Source organism: Nerophis lumbriciformis, linkage group LG15 (assembly GCF_033978685.3).
Source record: "Nerophis lumbriciformis linkage group LG15, RoL_Nlum_v2.1, whole genome shotgun sequence".
NCBI classification, from domain to species: Eukaryota; Metazoa; Chordata; class Actinopteri; order Syngnathiformes; family Syngnathidae; genus Nerophis; species Nerophis lumbriciformis.
The window spans coordinates 10,214,988-10,229,473 of record NC_084562.2 but is presented as its reverse complement, the minus strand read 5'-3'; the positions used below and the strand labels follow the sequence as shown (position 1 = coordinate 10,229,473).

Sequence of the window (14,486 nt, the reverse complement as noted above, 5' to 3'; positions counted from 1 at the left end):
CATACAAAGTGGAAAAGTGTTCTGTGGTCTGACGAGTCCACATTTCAAATTGTTTTTGGAAATATTCGACATCGTGTCATCCAGACCAAAGGGGAAGCGTACCATCCAGACTGTTATCGACGCAAAGTTCAAAAGCCAGCATCTGTGATGGTATGGGGGTGCATTAGTGCCCAAGGCATGGGTAACTTACACATCTGTGAAGGCACCATTAATGCTGAAAGGTACATACAGGTTTTGGAACAACATATGCTGCCATCTAAGCGCCGTCTTTTTCATGGACGCTCCTGCTTATTTTAGCAAGACAATGCCCAGCCACATTCAGCACGTGTTACAACAGCGTGGCTTCGTAAAAAAAGAGTGCGGGTACTTTCCTGGACCGCCTGCAGTCCAGACCTGTCTCCCATCAAAAATGTGTGGTGCATCATGAAGCGTAAAATACGACAGCGGAGACCCCGGACGGTTGAACGACTGAAGCTCTACATAAAACAAGAATGGGAAAGAATTCCACTTTCAAAGCTTCAACAATTAGTTTCCTCAGTTCCCAATCGTTTATTGACTGTTGTTAAAAGAAAAGGTGATGTAACACAGTGGTGAACATGCAATTTGTTCAATGAACAATGGAGACAGCAAAGAAGAAAGCTGTAGGTGGGAAGCGGTGTATTGCGGGCGGCTGTAGCAACACAAACACAGCCGGTGTTTCATTGTTTAGATTCCCGAAAGATGACAGTCAAGCTTTACCATTAGCCTGTGGAGAACTGTGACAACAGAGACTCTTACCAGGAGGACTTTGAGTTGGATACGCAGACGCGGTACCGTGATTACGCATGCAGCTGCGGCTTCCAAACATTTGATCGCTTGCCCGTACGTGCGTGCCGCTATGTGCATGTCACGTACGTAACTTTGGGGACTTTGGGGAAATATATGTGCTGTATGAACTTTGAGGAGGTGAACGGTACTTTGGGCTGTGGGATTGAGTGTGTTGTGCAGGTGTTTGAGTTGTATTGGCGGGCTATATGGACGGGAGGGGGGAGGTGTTTGTTATGCGGGATTAATTTGTGGCATATTAAATATAAGCCTGGTTGTGTTGTGGCTAATAGAGTATATATATGTCTTGTGTTTATTTACTGTTTTAGTCATTCCCAGCTGAATATCAGGTCCCACCCGCCTCTCACAGCATCTTCCCTATCTGAATCGCTCCCACTGCCCTCTAGTCCTTCACTCTCACTTTCCTCATCCACAAATCTTTCATCCTCGCTCAAATTAATGGGGAAATCGTCGCTTTCTCGGCCCGAATCGCTCTCGCTGCTGGTGGCCATGATTGTAAACAATGTGCAGATGTGAGGAGTTCCACAACCTGTGACGTCACGCGCATATCGTCTGCTACTTCCGGTACAGGCAAGGCGACCAAAAGTTGCGAACTTTATCGCCGATGTTCTTTACAGCAAAAATATGGCAATATCGCGAAATGATCAAGTATGACACATAGAATGGACCTGCTATCCTCGTATAAATAAGAAAATCGCATTTCAGTAGGCCTTTAAATGTGTGGACAATGCTGAAGAAACAAGTCCATGTCAGAAAACCAACAAATTTAGCTGAACTGCACCGATTTTGTCAAGAGGAGTGGTCAAAAAAATCAACCAGAAGCTTGTGGATGGCTACCAAAAGCGCCTTATTGCAGTGAAACTTGCCAAGGGACATGTAACCAAATATTAACATTGCTGTATGTATACTTTTGACCCAGCAGATTTACTCACATTTTCAGTAGACTCATAATAAATTCATAAAAGAACCAAACTTTATGAATGATTTTTGTGACCAACAAGTATGTGCTCCAATCACTCTATCACAAAAAAGTAAGAGTTGTAGAAATGATTGGAAACTCAAGACAGCCATATGTTCTTTACAAGTGTATGTACACTTTTGATCACGACTGCAAATATTTTATGAAGGTTGAAAAGTTACTTAGTCCTACTTTACCTATTTACACTTGATCCCACAAATACACAATTAACCAGTGACTATTCTATATTGAACAGCATCAACTCTGATTTCCCCAATTCGTCCAAAGGGAAGCGATGTGCGGCCAAGGTCGGGCTTGATTCAACAAGCAGTGGAGCAAGCAGGGAAAAAGCATAGAGTAGAGAGTGTGGGCGCTGAGAGGGAGAAAACAAATCAATAGCTTACAAACAGAAGAGAGGGAGAGAGAATTAGACACCAGGAAGGAGGAAGCGATGGCGGGTTGAAATCCAAACATGGTCACAGCAACGTGGACGCTGAGGAGGGCGTTATGTCTTTGTGTGGGAGAGCAAAGTATTTCTAAAGAGTGCAGCTTGATTGTTGGGTTTCAACAAACAATTGAGCTGCAAGCAGTGCAACTTTTTCCTTTGCCCCCCCATGAGACTGTACTGGATGGCACTCGACCTGAAATTTGTATCTCACCACCGCCGCTTGTCTGCTACTTCAATAAAGTACTCTCAGCAAGTACTTCAAACACAGCCAAAAGGAGTTTGACGATAAACTCCGCAAGTGTGTTGTACCTTTTCTTAGGCTTTTTTGGTGTTATTGTGGCGCCGCCATGGAATTACCGTATTTTTCGGAGTATAAGTCGCTCCGGAATATAAGTCGCACCGGCTGAAAATGCATAATAAAGAAGGAAAAAAAAAACATACCGAATTTTTCGGAGTATAAGTCGCACCGGAGTATAAGTCGCACCTGCCAAAAATGCATAATAAAGAAGGGAAAAAACATATATAAGTTGCACTGGAGCCAGACTATGAAAAAAACTGCGACTTATAGTCCGGAAAATACGGTATATAAGTCGCACTGGAGTATAAGTCGCATTTTTGGGGGAAATTTATTTGATAAAACCCAACACCAAGAATAGACATCTGAAAGGCAATTTAAAACAAATAAAGAATAGTGAACAACAGGCTGAATAAGTGTACGTTATATGACTTATAAATAACCAACTGAGAATGTGCCTGGTATGTTAACGTAACATATTATGGTAAGAGTCATTCAAATAACTATAACATATAGAACATGCTATACGTTTACCAAACAATCTGTCACTCCTAATCGCTAAATCCCATGAAATCTTATACGTCTAGTCCAGGGGTCGGCAACCCGCGCCGCCCTAGTGGCTCCCTGTAGCTTTTCCAAAGATGTATAAAAAATGGAAAAAGATGAGGGGAAATCATTTATTTTTTGTTTTAATATGGTTTGTGTAGGAGGACAAACATGACAGAAACCTCCCTAATTGTTATAAATCCCACTGTTTATAATAAACATGCTTCACTAATTCGAGTATTTGGCGAGCGCCGTTTTGTCCTACTAATATTGGCGGTCCTTGAACTCACCATAGTTTGTTTACATGTATAACTTTCTCCGACTTTCTAGGACGTGTTTTATGCCACTTCTTTGTCCGTCTCATTTTGTCCACCAAACTTTTAACGTTGTGCATGAATGCACAAAGGTGAGTTTTGTTGATGTTATTGACTTGTGTGGAGTGCTAATCGGGCATATTTGGTCACTGCATGACTGCAAGCTAATCGATGCTAACATGCTATTTAGGCTAGCTATATGTACATATTAAATGATAAATAAATGCATCATAATGCCTCGTTTGTAGGTATATTTGAGCTCATTTAGTTTCCTTTAAGTCCTCTTAATTCAATTTATATCTCATGACACACTAGCTGTATGTAATATTGCTTTTAATTTTTTTGCGGCTCCAGACAGATTTGTTTTTGTATTTTTGGTCCAATATGGCTCTTTCAACATTTTGGGTTGCCGACCCCTGGTCTAGTCTCTTACGTGAATGAGCTAAATAATATTATTTGATATTTTACGGTAATGTGTTAATAATTTCACACATAAGTCGCTCCTGAGTATAAGTCGCACCCCCGGCCAAACTATGAAAAAAACTGTGACTTATAGTCCGAAAAATACGGTATACACTCTATCCTGCCTTCCTTAAGCACACTTGTACACGAAGGCAGTAAGTTCAACACCTTCCGCTCATCAAAACTCTGAACACCAGGTTGACTGATGGAGGCCAGGTTTATTGACAATTGCAAGGGTAAAACTGTAGGACACAAACGTTGTAAATATAAATGCATGAATTAAATGAACTTAATAATGTCATATCACAGACCACAGATTATCAAGTATTGCATTTGAATTAAATCTAAGTTTAACTTTATCACACACCACTGTATGTGTTGTTATGATTAATAATATCCGTGACATATGAGCTTTTTACTGTTTAAATTGTCTTAAGTAACAGTACAACAAACGTCCACTAGATGGCGGCAGATGACAACAAATGAAAGTTAGCCGACATGAACAGGTAATGCAATCAGCGATCGTCTAACATCATAAAACACACACATTTCACAGCTAAATATGACTCATTGTGTACTACAAACATTAAATATGGGTACATACCAACGATGCCACGAACAGCATAAGATGTGATAGTTTGCTGAGAAACACGAGGAATGAGGCGGAGTTGTGCGCACCTGTCTGAAATACTTCCTGAGTCTAAACACGTGACCTATCTGCGTGTTTCTTAAAGGTACAGCTCACTTAACAGAACCAACTGAAATGACTCGAAAATAAACACACACTAAATAAAGTCATCTTAATAACCGTGGCAGAACACTCCCCGCCTGGCATTATCAAATGTCATCACTTAAATGTCCCTACAGCTCTTATTGTTCCTAATCAGGAGCAAGAAGGAGGACTGTCTCTGAAATGGGACGCAGGAAGAGTTTAGTCCCATCTTTCCTGTAGACCTTGATCTCCACTTGCCGCACCTTACCGTCTTTGCTTGGAAAGACTTGAGTAATCAAGCCCAGAGGCCACTCGTTTCTTGCAAGCTGGTTGTCTTTGAGAAGGACAATACTCCCAAGCTGAAGGTCTGGGGTGGAGGCCATCCACTTTCTCCGTGGTTGAAGTGATGCAAGGTATTGTTTCTTCCATCTACTCCAGAAAGTTTGGGCAAGATGTTGGACTTGACGCCACTGGGACTTGTGAAGGTCTTTGATCCAATCACCGACTGGGGCAGAAGGAATACTCACCTTTTGGGTGAGGAGGGTCGCTGGAGTAAGGATGAGGGGGTCGTCCGGGTCAGTCGACACTGGGATCAGAGGTCTGGCATTAATGATTGCAGCAACCTCTGCCATCAGTGTAGTGAGTGCTTCGTGAGTGAGTCGTGAAGCTCCCAGCTGGAGGAACATGGAGTCCAGAATCCTTCGTGCTACTCCAATCATCCTCTCCCATGAACCACCCATATGAGAGGCGTGAGGAGCGTTGAACTTCCATTCACATCCTTGATCCAAGAGATACTTCTCGACCGAAGCATTAATGATGTTTGAGGAGATCTTCAGCTCTTTACACGCGCTGACAAAGTTAGTTCCTCGGTCTGAACGAATAAGCTTCACAGGGCCCCTAACAGCAAGGAAACGCCGAAGAGCGTTGATGAAGCTTGACGTGTCGAGAGATTCTATTACCTCGATGTGGACAGCTCGAACACTCATGCAGGTAAATAACACTGCCCACCGTTTACTCTGAGCAAAGCCACCTCTTGTACGTCGTGAAGACACAGCCCACGGTCCGAACACATCCAAGCCAACATTTGTGAATGGAGGTTCAGTAGAGAGGCGATCTTCCGGAAGGTCGGCCATCTTCTGTGTCTGATGGGGGCCTCGTAGTTTATTATCGGGGAGACGGCGCCTTCGTGACTTGAAAGGCAGCGGAGCTACCCAGCTGTTGTTTTTATCTTTCTTTAAATTGTTTCTCATGATTTTCAAGAAAGAAATGTCCTCAATTGATGGAGAAACTTTGTCATCATCCCTTGTCTGTTGAAACACTGTGGAGCCCAACTCCTCAGCTTCTCGACTGCATGTAGGAATCCCTGTTGTCTGTATCTTAGGATAGTCTTTGTACTGAAACTGACTGCACCTCTCTTTCACCTGCAGGGTGTTTGGGCATGGTTGAAAGATGGAGGGGCGTTTGCATTCTGCTGTCTGGGTATAGAAGGCATTTACACTGTCTGGCTTGTACACACCTCCCAAGCAGACATTACCAACTATTACCCATCCCAGGTCGAGTTTCTGTGCATAAGGAGCATCTCGAGGGCCGTTCAACTGTTTGCGAACTTTGTGGGCTGCGATAATGTCTCGCCCTAGGAGAAGCAGAATGGGTGTACTCTGTTCGAGCTCTGGGATGAATTGAGCAATAGACTTCAGGTGGGGGTGATTAGATGCAGCATTGGGAGTTGGGATCTCTGATCTATTGTTAGGGATGTCGTTGCATTCAACCAGACTTGGTAGAGGAAGACTGACTTTCCCGTCCATGGATTCGATCTGGTAGCCTGTAGCTCTTCTCCCCATGGTTTCTGTTACTCCTGAACAGGTTCGGAGAGAGTATGGAGAGGGGGATCCTTGGACTTTGAAGGTGTCGAAGAACTCAGACCGGGCCAAGGATCTGTTGCTGTGTTCGTCAATGATAACGTAGACCTTTATTGCCTTCTCTTGACGGTTGACGGGGTAGATTTTAACCAAACAGATTTTAGAACATGACCTGTCGTTTTGATCACCACCACAGACTGTAGTGCAGCTGCTGGCAACTTCTGAAGGTGTTGGCTCCCCGCCATGCTTTGAAGAGGGGTATGGCTCCTCTGTCTGTGGTGCTGGTCCTGGATGAAGAGCAGAGTTATGTTTCTCACTCCCACATTCAGTGCATGTGGCCGTATACTTGCAGTCTCTAGCCATGTGTTTTGAAGATGTGCAACATTTAAAGCAGATCTTGTGTTCTCTGAGGAATGCTTTCCTTTCTTCTATGGGTTTATCTCGGAAAGCTCGACATTTCCTCAGAAGGTGGGGTTTTTTATGAATTGGGCAGTGACGTTCGGGGTTCTCAGCTTCATCACTGTGTTCTGTAGGAGAGACGTCCATCTTGTGGACTGATATTTCTTTTGGTTTGGTTGTTCTAAAGGTCTTGTCCGTCATTGCAATGTCAGCTTGAACAGCAAAGTTGAAACTAGGGTCATTTCTGATTTTAGCCTGATGGAAAATAAAGTCCACAAATACTTCAAAGGGAGGGAATGAGACTCGACAACGTTCTTTGTAATCGGACCCAACAGACAGCCATTTCTCTTGCAGACTAGAGGGCAACTTATGGACAAGAGGACTTATTCCTCTGGCTGTGTCGAGGTAGTGAAGGCCGGGAAGAGTTCCATCTGTCTTGGCCGCCTGCAGTTCCATAAGAAGGTCACTGAGCTCATGAAGTTTTGCATAGTCTTTGTAGGTGATTTTGGGGAAGTTGCTGATGCGTTGGAAGAGTGCCTCTTCGACAACTTCAGGGGCTCCGTAGCATGCGTCCAGTCTGTCCCATATCATCTGAAGTCCTCTTTGAGGTTGGCTAGTGTTGACAGCTCGAATACGTTTTGCATGTTCTCCTGACTCTTTCCCAAGCCACTTGACCAGCAAATCCATTTCCTCGCTGCATGTTAGATGAAGTCCTCTTACTGCGTTTTGAAAGGACTGTTGCCAAGCGCTGTAACTCTCCGGCTGGTCGTTGAATTGGGTCATACATGTAGTAACCAGTTCACGTCGAGCGAAATATCTGATGACATCACTCATACCTGATCTGTCATGATGAGCATTATGAGGAGTGTTACTGGACATGGCGGGATACTGAAAACCATTATTATTTGATCCCTGTGGGTTATGATAACCTTGAGTATTCTTGAAGGGTAGGGGCGTGGTCATAGAGGGTTGTGGCTGATTTACAGTTACTCTGCTTGCTGCTGTTTGTGTGATGTTGGAAGCAGCTGGCCTATCTACTTCTATGGACTGGGGAGCATGGTGATAGTTTCTTGGTGCTGGGTCTAAACATAGATGGCTGCTTTCATTTTGAGAAGGAAAATGAGGATGTGGATGCAGTGCCGGGGTTGAATGTGTGTGTAGCTGACCAACACTGTCCTGGATGAAGGGGTGAAGAGGGGCGTTGGATTGTGTGCCTCGCTCACGAGCACCATCCTGAGCGTATTCTTCTAATGCTAAAGACGAATGTTCTTTAGACTGTTCAGTGACATATTCTCTGGTCCGCCCTAGAGGATCACAGGGAATCTCTTGAAGTGGTAGCTTCCTGCTACTTCGCACACTGCCGTCCATGCTTAACGCTGCTTCTAGCGCCTTAGCCTCCGCTTCAGCTACAGCTGCATCTCTTTCTAGAGACAGTTTCATCATTTGTGCTTCTAATTGGGCTTTTTCCATTGCTAGGATCATGTCTTTTTCTGCAAAGTTCAGTCGTGCTTTTGCTGCCTCTGCGTTGGCACGGGCTAAAGCCGCAGCATTCCCTGCAGATGATTTTGTGGAGCGTGATGTGTAGGATCTAGACTTCAGCGACGGCTCCTTTGAATCCATGATGTATGTTCAGCGTGAAACTGTGTTATCTTATGCGATGAAGTCGTTGTTTTACTATCCTGCCTTCCTTAAGCACACTTGTACACGAAGGCAGTAAGTTCAACACCTTCCGCTCATCAAAACTCTGAACACCAGGTTGACTGATGGAGGCCAGGTTTATTGACAATTGCAAGGGTAAAACTGTAGGACACAAACGTTGTAAATATAAATGCATGAATTAAATGAACTTAATAATGTCATATCACAGACCACAGATTATCAAGTATTGCATTTGAATTAAATCTAAGTTTAACTTTATCACACACCACTGTATGTGTTGTTATGATTAATAATATCCGTGACATATGAGCTTTTTACTGTTTAAATTGTCTTAAGTAACAGTACAACAAACGTCCACTAGATGGCGGCAGATGACAACAAATGAAAGTTAGCCGACATGAACAGGTAATGCAATCAGCGATCGTCTAACATCATAAAACACACACATTTCACAGCTAAATATGACTCATTGTGTACTACAAACATTAAATATGGGTACATACCAACGATGCCACGAACAGCATAAGATGTGATAGTTTGCTGAGAAACACGAGGAATGAGGCGGAGTTGTGCGCACCTGTCTGAAATACTTCCTGAGTCTAAACACGTGACCTATCTGCGTGTTTCTTAAAGGTACAGCTCACTTAACAGAACCAACTGAAATGACTCGAAAATAAACACACACTAAATAAAGTCATCTTAATAACCGTGGCAGAACACACTCTATATACCAGGGGTCGGAAAAACCGCACCTATTCAGTTTCCTATTGAGCGTGCGCAGGCTGAGTCCTGACTGGTGATTGGATGAGAACCAGGAAGGCAAGGAAAAGGGAGGGACAAGAAACGTCTGCAGTGGAGAGACGGCTGGTTCTTGCTGCTGCTCAGTGGCCTAGTGGTTAGAGTGTCCGCCCTGACATCGGTAGGTCGTGAGTTAAAAAACCCCGGCCGAGTCATATCAAAGACCATAAAAATGGGACCCATTACCTCCCTGCTTGGCACTCAGCATCAAGGGTTGGAATTGGGGGGTTAAATCACCAAAATTATTCCTGAGCGTGGCCACCGCTGCTGCTCACTGCTCCCCTCACCTCCCAGGGGGTGGAACAAGGGGATGGGTCGAATGCAGTAAAGTGTGTGACTATCAATGGTACTTTAACTTTAATTTCTTGCGCGTGCGACTGTGGTAAGCGAGATAGATACATCCTACTAGTGTTGTCCAGATACCGGTATCAAAATGTATTTTGATACGTTTCTAAATAAAGGGCACCACAAAAAATAGCATTTTTGGCTTTATTTCAACAAAAAAAATCTTACGGTACATTAAACATATGTTTCTTATTGCAATTGTGTCCTTAAATAAAATAGTGAACATACAAGACAATTTTTATTTTATTAGTAAGTAAAAAAAAGGCTCCTAATTTGTCTGCTGACATATGCAGTAACATAGTGTGTCATTTCTCATTGTAATATTTTGTCAACGTTACGAGGGACAAACTGTAAAAATGGATTATTAATCTACTTGTTCATTTACTGTTAATATCTTGTTATTTTCCGTTTTAACATGTTCTATCTACACTTCTGCTAAAATGGAATAATTACTTACTCTTCTGTTGTTTGGATACTTTACATTAGTTTTGGATGATACCACAAATTTGGGTATCAATCGGATACCAAGTAGCTACAGGATCATACATTGGTCATATTCAAAGTCCTCATGTGTCCAGGGACATACTTCCTGAGTTTATAAACATAATATAAATAAATTAAAAAAAAACGAAAAACGATTTTGTGATGCTAAAAAATATCGATGTAGTCATAGTAGTATCGACTAGATACGCTCCTGTACTTGGTATCATTACAGTGGATGTCAGGTGTAGATCCACCCATGGCGTTTGTTTACATTGTGACGAAGGTGAGCTAGGGTGTGTAGTGAAGCATGTTTAGCTATTCCTCGTCCTGCAGGGATGATACTTGTAAGAAACGTACTTTATTTGTCGCCATGGAAACAATGATTAGTGATTTAGAAGTAGATAAAACACTGCAGACTGCGTATAATAATAATAATAATAATAATAATAATAATAATAATAATAATAATAATAATAATAATAATAAAGAATTACATTCGTAACGCACTTTACATTTGTTAAAATCTCAAAGTGCTACAAAACATAAAAAAAGTTAAAAAAAATAAAAATGAAAAGTAAGAATATCCATCCATTTTTTACCGCTTGTCCCTTATGGGGTCGCGGGGGTTGCTGGAGCCTATCTCAGCTGCATTTGGGCGGAAGGCCGAAACTTAAAATAAGATAAGTTAAAGTTAATGTACCCATGATAGTCACACACACACACTAGGTGTGGCGAAATCATTCTCTGCATTTGACCCATCACCCTTGATCACTCCCTGGGAGGTGAGGGGAGCAGTGAGCAGGAGCGGTGGCCGCGCCCGGGAATAATTTTTGGTGATTTAACCCCCAATTCCAAAAAAAACCAAAAACCTTTGGTCTTCTTGTGGGCAGCACGGTGGAAGAGGGGTTAGTGCATCTGCCTCACAATACGAAGGTCCTGAGTAGTCTTGGGTTCAATCCCGGGCTCGGGATCTTTCTGTGTGGAGTTTGCATGTTCTCCCCGTGACTGCGTGGGTTCCCTCCGGGTACTCCGGCTTACTCCCACTTCCAAAAGACATGCACCTGGGGATAAGTTGATTGGCAACACTAAATGGTCCCTAGTGTGTGAATGTGAGTGTGAATGTTGTCCGTCATTCTGTGTTGGCCCTGCGATGAGGTGGCGACTTGTCCAGGGTGTACCCCGCCTTCCGCCCGATTGTAGCTGAGATAAGCTCCAGCGCTCCCCGCGACCCCAAAGGGAATAAGCGGTAGAAAATGGATGGATGGATGGTCTTCTTGTCTCTCATTAGGATTGTGAACGATAGGCAAAAAAAAAAAGAAAAAAGAAAAGAAAAAGTGCAATTCCCCTTTAAAAGTCAACCAGCACAATGGAATGGGCTGGACTGGAATTGGCCCTTTAATACTGGAAATGTGCCTTTTTTTTTTTATTGCAGATTGTCTTTTATAGCGGTTTAGGTTTTTTAGGTTTGGGACACCCTGACATGCACACAATCCACTTAGTGCAGTGGTTCTTAACCTTGTTGGAGGTACTGAACCCTATTAGTTTCATATGCGCATTCACCGAACCCTTCTTTAGTGAAAAATAAAATGTTGTTTTTTTTCAAATTCAAGACAAAGTTATATGTTTTTGGTAACACTTTAGTATGGGGAACATATTCCAAGTAACAAAGACTTAATTTAGAGTCATTTGGACACTAGGGGAACATATAAGTAACAAAGACTTAATTTAGAGTTATTTGGTTAGGGTTACAGGGTTACGGTCAGGGCTAGAGGGTTAGGGTTATAATAAGGCCATGCCGAACAAGGCATTAATAAGTACTTATTAATGACTAGTTAAGAGCCAATATGTTACTAATTTGCATGTTAATAAGCAACTAATTAATGGTGAATATGTTCCCCGTACTAAAGTGTTACCATGTTTTTTTACTGGTGCACAAAATGAACCGTGCATGAACATCACCTTGTTCAAAGAACAAAACCAACACAGTGCATAAACTCACAACAAATTACACACCTGCAAATCAGTGTGACTTCAGCTGTTGCCGTATCCGTAATACGCCGATAGGGAGAAGTTTTTATTTACACGATGAGTCGGGTGTGTCTTGACCTCCGCCGAACCCCTGAGCCCAACTCACCAAACCTCTAGGGTTCGATCGAACCCAGGTTAAAGGGGAACATTATCACAATTTCAGAAGGGTTAAAACCATTCAAAATCAGTTCCCAGTGGCTTATTTTATTTTTCGAAGTTTTTTCAAAATGTTACCCATCACGCAATATCCCTAAAAAAAGCTTCAAAGTGCCTGATTTTAACCATCGTTATATACACCCGTCCATTTTCCTGTGACGTCACACAGTGATGCCAATACAAAGAAACATGGCGGATAGAACAGCAAGGTATAGCGACATTAGCTCGGATTCAGACTCGGATTTCAGCGGCTTAAGCGATTCAACAGATTACGCATGTATTGAAACGGATGGTTGTAGTGTGGAGGCAGGTAGCGAAAACGAAATTGAAGAAGACACTGAAGCTATTGAGCCATATCGGTTTGAACCGTATGCAAGCGAGGACGAATTTGGCGATCGCCTTCTAACCAACGATTGGTATGTGTTTGTTTGGCATTAAAGGAAACTAACAACTATGAACTAGGTTTACAGCATATGAAATACATTTGGCAACAACATGCACTTTGAGAGTGCAGACAGCCCATTTCAGGCGCGCTAAGAACATATATTTTTCCACGATTTCAGCACTCAGGTTAACCATACCTAAATAGACACAAAATACTGCATTACTACACAAGACTACCCGAATGTACTCGAATGATTGAAAAAAAAAAATGTTTTTAAGCTAAATTATTGGTAAACACAGTTTATGTATAATAATTTACGTAAAACCGCGAGTAATTAAAAATCGGGAGGGTTAGCAAGTATGACTGTGTACAGTAGGGATGTGCGATACCACACATTTTTGTTCCGAGTCGATACCGGGTAAAATTATTTGGCGCTTTTTGGATGTTTTTTCAGACGGCGGAATAGTGTACTCCCGTTAGCTGCATTGTTAGCCACCTCTTACTTGCCGTATTTTACAAATTAGAATGCATAAAAAAAGAAATTGTTCTCTTGTCTTACACAGGGATTGTAAATGATGTGCAAAATTCCCAAAAAAAGTGCATTCCCTCTTTAAAGGGGAACATTATCACAATTTCAGAAGGGTTAAAACCATTAAAAATCAGTTCCCAGTGGCTTATTTTATTTTTCGAAGTTTTTTTCAAAATTTTACCCATCACGCAATATCCCTAAACAAAGCTTCAAAGTGCCTGATTTTAACCATCGTTATATACACCCGTCCATTTTCCTGTGACGTCACATAGTGATGCCAATACAAACAAACATGGCGGATAGAACAGCAAGGTATAGCGACATTAGCTCGGATTCAGACTCGGATTTCAGCGGCTTAAGCGATTCAACAGATTACGCATGTATTGAAACGGATGGTTGTAGTGTGGAGGCAGGTAGCGAAAACGAAATTGAAGAAGAAACTGAAGCTATTGAGCCATATCGGTTTGAACCGTATGCAAGCGAAACCGACGAAAACGACACGACAGCCAGCGACACGGGAGAAAGCGAGGACGAATTTGGCGATCGCCTTCTAACCAACGATTGGTATGTGTTTGTTTGGCATTAAAGGAAACTAACAACTATGAACTAGGTTTACAGCATATGAAATACATTTGGCAACAACATGCACTTTGAGAGTGCAGACAGCCCATTTCAGGCACGCTAAGAACATATATTTTTCCACGATGAATAAAGTTTTCATCAATTAATATATTCTGTAGACATACCCTCATCCGCTCTCTTTTGCTGAAAGCTGATCCGTCCAGTTTTGGAGTTGATGTCAGCATCTGCTTTGAGTGTCGCAGGATATCCACACATTCTTGCCATCTCTGTCGTAGCGTAGCTTTCATCGGTAAAGTGTGCGGAACAAACGACTGACCATTTCGTCGGCTTTCCCCACAGCCTCGTATTTTGAACAAATTTCGTCCAATTTCTTGCCATTTTCACATCTTTGGGCCACTGGTGCAACTTGAATCCGTCCCTGTTCGTGTTGTTACACCCTCCGACAACACATCGACGAAAGTGAGAAAATGGCGGATTGCTTCCCGATGTGACGTCACATTGTGACGTCATCCCTCCGAGAGCGAATAATAGAAAGGCGTTTAATTCGCCAAAATTCACCCATTTAGAGTTTGGAAATCGGTTAAAAAAAATATATGGTATTTTTTCTGCAACATCAAGGTATATATTGACGCTTACATAGGTCTGGTGATAATGTTCCCCTTTAAGAACCACTGACTTAGTGATAGTAACTCCAGCGGTACAT

The 14,486-nt window shown here is 42.4% G+C and overlaps 1 protein-coding gene across 8 annotated transcripts in view; it reads right to left on the bottom strand.

Moving 5' to 3' along the window:
* Positions 1-14,486, bottom strand: part of neo1a (neogenin 1a) — a 450,891-nt gene that overhangs the window by 172,495 nt on the left and 263,910 nt on the right. The window lies entirely within an intron of this gene.